Here is a 6,657-nt window from a genome sequence, read left to right as displayed (position 1 = left end):
TCTGCCTTTCTTCTGTTTGATTCATGAATGAGTGGAACATTGGAATACTGGAGGAGGAGTAGACCATTCAGCCGGTTGAGCTTACCCTGCCATTCAATATGATTATGGCTCATCAAACATTTAAATGCCTCTTACCAACCCTATTTCCATATCCCTGTATACCCCTAGTAATCAGAAATCCATCAACGTTTACATTAAATATAAGAAAAGTTTGAACCTCCCCAGCACTTTGTGGTAGAGAATGCAAAGGCGCACAACCCTCTAAGTAAAATAACTTCTCCTCATCTCAGACTTAAGTGGCATCCCCTTTATTTTTAAATTATGGCTCCTGGGTTTAGACTCCCCAACTAGGTAAATATCTCACCTGCATCTACCCTGTCCATAAAGCATTTTGTAGGTTTCAATGAAATCGCCTCTCATTCTTTGAAACTCAAGAAAATACAGGCCTGGTTTGCCCAATCTTTCTTCATTGAACAGTTTGCCATCTATGAATAAAGTCGAGTGAATCTTTGTTGCACTCCATCTATGGCAATAGTATCTTTCCTGAGATAAAGAGAAACTGCAAACCAAAACTGCACACAGTACTCCCAAGTGCAGTCCAACTAAGCTCCTCTCCAACTTCAGCAAGACTTCACTATTCCCCTACACAAATCATCTTGCAAGAACAGCTGTCATTCCATTCGCCTTCCCAATAACTTGTTGTTTGAGGTATAATGGTAGTTTCATGGTGGATTAATAATGCTTTTTTTATTCTGCCAGTTGTGAAAGAATGTGTGTTTACAATAAATAGTCTTTTTGCTGTTAATAATGATACATGGTGTAAATTGTTTTTGTCCTGGATCGCAGTCAGTCAGGCAATTTGATAATTTTGGTAGTTTAATTGGGTATTCACATACTTGTGGAACAGCAGGGCTTGATTATCAGTGCAAACTTTTCAGCTGAGTTGCACTAAACATTTACGGGGCTCATGGTTCTGAGATAGTTTAATAAAGATAATATAATATTCCGTGTGGAGTAAGGCTAATAGGTAAAGGATAAAAGGACTCAAGAACAAGGGGGCACACTTTTAAAGTGAAAAGCCGGAGATTTAGAGGGGATTTGAGGAAAAGATTTTTCACACACTGGGTAAAAACTGAAATAATTGTGGATGCTGTAATTCAGGAACAAAAACAGAAATTGCTGGAAAAGCTCAGCAGGTCTGGCAGCATCTATGAAGTAAAATCAGAGTAAACGTTTCAGGTCCGGTGACCCAATTTCAGAATGGTGGAAGGGTCATTGGACCCAAAACGTCAACTGTGATTTTTCTTCACAGATGCTGCCAGACCTGCTGAGCTTTTGCAGCAACTTCTGTTTTCATTTCACACACTGGGGTTTGGAATGCACCGCGTGGCAGAGTAATTGAGGCAGGTAACCTTACAACATTTAAAAAGTACTTTAAAAATAAAACATTCGAATCTGCTAAAACCATGCTGCAAATGGAAGAATGGATTTACAGACATGAACAAAAACAGGAACTAATCTTTTGCTATCTATTCATGGGATATAGGTCTCGCTGCTGGGCCAGTTCATTCCTAATTGGCCTTGAGAAGGTGATGGTAAGTTGTTTTCTTGAACTACTGAAGTCAATTTGGTATAAGCAAATCCACGATGCTGTTTAAGAGGGAGTTCCAGGATTTTGACCCAGTAACAATGAAGGAACAGTGATATCAAAGACATTCACTATCCTGACTTTGAAATATATCACCTTTCCTTCATTGTTGCTGGGTCAAATCACAGAATTCCCTCTCTAATGGCATTGTAGGTTTACTGTTGTGGTTAAATCACTACAAGCTACCTTCAATTTGGCAACATATGAAGAGGTCTCACAGACAATGAAGTACTGAAACAGTGATGCAAACTTATTGCATGTAGCAACCAAAATAAGACCCCTCAAGTAAGCATGTTAAGCCTCACAACTCAACTTGGCTACTACCCGAATAAAGGTGAAATTTAACTATGATTCCAATCAATACTGTTTATATCTGATGTCCAGGGTTTGATCTTTGCAGTGTCATCCTTCGAAATTCTGCTGAAGAAAATTTCCAGTGTTGAAATCTTGAATAGTTTCTCCTCCTTCAGGTCTATGGTGTGACATTATCGATGATCTTTTCGATTCATTCATCCAAAATATTGATTATTGTCTGGAGTCCTTGAGTCTGCAGCTTGCTTTCTTGTCAGAAGTAACTCCACTGTTCCTTGTTACATTTAACTTTAACAGTCTATTTTAACTCCCAAACAGTCTTGCAATTAACTCCTTAAATTATTTGCCGTGCAATTATTTGTCATTGTGGCATAAGGCAACTATTTATTAAGCAGTTATTAAAACAGTTCAGTTCATGTAGCTTTGAGTCCTTCTTCTCACTGACGTGGCTAATTGTTTTTAATTCCTGTATAAGCTAGTCCTTGTCCCTTAATCGTTTATTCCAGACAGAGTAATTGCTCCTTCTTTCAATCTATGAACAGTTTATTAAAGTTCTGAAGTTTACACTGTCACACTACCTACAGCACAGAGACTGCAATTGTCCAAGAAGGCAGCTCCCCACCACGTTCTCAGGGGCAACTACTGACGGATTACATATGCTGGCCAGCTAGCGATGCCAATGTCCCACAAGTGAATTAAAAAATATTGTCCTAACTCATGTGACTGACTTGGCATGGAACTTTGCTATGTATCTGCTGTCTTTGTTCTTCTCGATGGTAGTGATTATGGGTTTGGAAGACTCTGTCTAAGGAACCTTGGTGAATTTCTGCAGGGCATATTGTGGATGGTACACACTGCAGTGACTGAGCATCAATGATGGAGTGAATATTTATGGGTGTGGTACTTTTCAAGCAGACTGTTTTGTCCTGGATGATGTCACACATCTTAAGTGTTTTTGGAGATGTCCTCATCCATGCAAGTGGAGAGTATTCCATCATACTCCTGACATGCGATTTGTCAAGTTTTAGAGAGTCAGGAGAGAGTTATCCATTGCAGGATTCCTAGATTCTGACCTGTTCTTGTAGCCATAGCATTTATGTGGCTACAGCAGTTCAGTTCCTAATGGGGGATTCATTGATGGTAAGAACATAAGAAATATGAGCAGAAGTTGACCATTTAGTTCCTCAAGTCTGCCCTGCCTTTCAATAAGATCATGGCTGATTTGCCTCAACTTCTGTTTTGTGTCAGCTCATCATTGCCCTCAATTCCCCGATGTTTCAAAAATCTACTTCCCTTCACTTCAAATACTTTCAATGATCTAGCCTCCACAACTCTCTGGGCTGGAGAATTCTAAACATTCATGTCCTTGGAGAAGAAATTCCTTTGCATCTCTGTTTTAAATAAGCATCATCTTATTCTTAAAAAATGGACCTTAGTTCGAGAATGCCACATTCTTGGAGAAATGCTCTCAACACAAACCCTTTCAAGCCCCGTCAGAACTTGGCATACTGCAATAAGATCATTCCCCCATTCTTCAAAACTCTAGTGAATGAAGTCCTAACCTGTTTAACTGTTCTTGATAATTCACCCAATTCAGCTTAGTGAATCTCTTTTAAACTACCTTCAATGCCAGCTGGTATTTTCAGTCTTTGTCCTTTTTTTTACTCTTTCTTTAGTCTTTCTCTATTCTATATCGCTAGTCAGCTTCTTAAATGCTGTCTTTTTCCCTTTACCCTCTCCCAAACTAAGTTTTTTTTTCATCTTCAGCTTCTGCTTTCACATTTCCTTTTCATTTTCAAGATACTTTAACCTTAATTGAATTCTTGCTAACTCAAGTGACTCAGCACACTGTGGACTTCGTCCCTCCTGTATTTCCTCCAATCTCAGATGCTTTGCCAATTTTTCAACTCTCTCTGTGTTGGCTCTGGCAAGTATCATTTTCCTGACTGACTCATAATTTGAGTCTGCCAGGGCCACTCAATTCATGACCTTATCACTGTTTTAATTCAAACAAAGATAAAAGAGCAGAATTCAGAGGTGAAGTAAGAACTACCGCCCATGACATTCAGGCCACATTTGATCAAGTGCAGCATTAAGGAGCACTAGCAAAACTGGAGTCAATGGGAGTCAGGGAAAACTCTCTTTGAGATGAGTCAGAAAGGAAGATGGTTGTGGTTGTTTGAGGTCAGTCATATCAGCTCGAGGACATCTCTGCAGGGGAGTATCCTCAGTTTCGGTCATTTCTAATTATAGAATATAGGTATTCCGTACAGTGGTCATCCAGTCTGTGTTTTGTCTCCCCGAACGTAGAGGACACCAAATTGTGAGCAGTAAACACAGTTGACTAGATTGACCATTAAACCACTGCTTCACCTAGTATTTGTGTCTGGGGCCTTGGATGGTGAGGAGGGAGAAGGTAAACAGGCAGGTTTTGCACCTTCTGTGATTATATGGAAAGGTGCCATGCAGATGTGGAGACGTGTTGTGAATGAAGGAGAAGTGGATTCGGATGTCACAGACGGAATAGTCCCTCTGAATGCTGACAAGGGAGGGAATGGCAATATGTATCTAGTGGTGGCATCCCACTGGAGGTTGCAGAAATGGCGGCTTGAATGCATAGGCTACTGTGATAGAAAGTGAGAACAATGGGGACTGTATTGTTGTTGCTGTCTTGGGGTGGGGGGTTCGGGGGCAAGGCATGAGGGCAGATGTGTAGAAATAGATTGGACATGTCTAAGGGACCTCTCAACCATGGTAGTGGGGATTCTTGGTTGAGGAAACAGGTGGCCATATCTGAGCCCCTCCTGTGCAAGGGACGGACATGAAGAAACTTGGAGAATGGAATTAAGCCCTTACAGGAAGCAGAGTGTAAGGATGTAAAGTCACCAATTGCCAGTCCCAAATCTCAATTTGTACACAGTCCTGATACCATCCTGCCGAACAGCCTGCCCTACTTCTTGAACAATATGAGCATGAGTTAGAATGAATTTTAGCAACTTGCTTTTTAAAAATGCAGCAATTCCTTCCATAATCCTTTGTTTTACAACAATCTCATTCCCATTTATGTCAATAATCAAAAGACAGAAAAATAAGGAAAACATACTTTCATTACAACAAATTGTTTGTGTACAGTTGTTGTCTCCTTTCACAAAAATATTCTAATGAGAAACTGGTTGATGTTCCGTTATTGTTGGCTGATCTCTATAGATTTTTGGATTCTGAAGAAAGCAACATTATTATGCAGAAAGTGGAAACCTTTCTGAAGAAGGATCACTGGACTCGAACTATTAACTTTGTTTTCTCTCCACGGATGCTGCCAGACTTATTGAGTCACGGAGGTTTACAGCATGGAAACAGGTCCTTTGGCCCAACTTATTTATGCCATCCAGTTTTCACAATTAGTTGTTAATTGTGTTAGTTGTTAATGGTTACCTGTGTTTGGTCCATATCTCTCCATACTTATCCCATCTATGCACCTGTCCAAATGTTTCTTAAATGGCCAAAATTTATTCGCCTCCACCATTACCTCTGGCAGTCTGTTCCAGGTATTCACTACCCTTTGTGTGAAAAAATTACCCCTCTGGACCCTTTTGTATCTCCCCCCGCTCACTTTATAACCTATACCCTCTAGTTTTAGACTCCCATTCCAATAGGGAAAAGCTGTGGCTATTCTACCTTTTCTATGAGTTTCATGGATTTATATATTTCTATAAAGTCACCCCTCAGTCTCCTATGCTCCAGGGACAGAAGTCCCAGCATATAACCTCTCCTTATAAATCAAACCTTCCAGTCCAGGTAGCATCCTAGTAAATCATTTCTGCACTCTTTTTAGTTCAATATCCTTTCTACAGTAGGGTGACCAGGACTGCAGGCAGTACTCCAAATGTGGTCTCACTGAGGTCTTGTAAAGCTGCAATTAGACATCTGACCGATAAAAGCAAACATGCCAAAAGCCTTCTTTGCCACCCTGTTTTTTAAGGAGCTATGACCCTGTACCTCTAGATATCTTTGATCTGTGACACTCCCCAGGGTCCGACCATTGATTGTGTAAATCCTTCCATGGTTTGACCTACCACAATGCAACACCTCGAATTTATCTAAATTAAACCCGATCTGCCATTCCTCAGCCCACTGGCTCAGTTGATCAAGATCTCGCTGTATTCCCAAATAACTTTCTTCACTGTCCACCATACCATCAATTCTGGTGTCATCCAAAAACTTTCTAATCATACTTCCTGAATTCTCCTCCAAATCATTTATATATATGATGAATAACAGTGGACCCAGCACCGATCCCTGTGGTACACCGCTGGTTACATGCCTCCAGTCTGAAAGACAAGTGTCTACCACCACCCTCTGTCTTCTACAGTCAAGCGAATTTTGTATCCAATTGGCTAGCTCTCCCTGGATCCTGTGAGATTTCATCTTACTCAACAACTTACCGAGCAGTACCTTGTCAGAGGCCAAGCTGAAGTCCTTGTAGACAATGTCTACCACATTGCCCTCATCTACTTTCTTGATCCCCTCTTCAAAATACTCAATCAAAGTCATGAGACACAATTTCCCATGCACAAAGCCACGCTGACTGTCCCAAAATGAGTCTTTGTCTCTCCAAATGCCTGCAGATCCTGTCTCTTAGAATCCCCTCTAACAACTTACCCACCACAAACACTAGGCTCATTGATCTGTCATTCCGA

This window comes from Rhincodon typus, chromosome 4, assembly GCF_021869965.1.
Source record: "Rhincodon typus isolate 14 chromosome 4, sRhiTyp1.1, whole genome shotgun sequence".
NCBI lineage: Eukaryota > Metazoa > Chordata > Chondrichthyes > Orectolobiformes > Rhincodontidae > Rhincodon > Rhincodon typus.
This window is presented reverse-complemented; position numbering follows the sequence as displayed.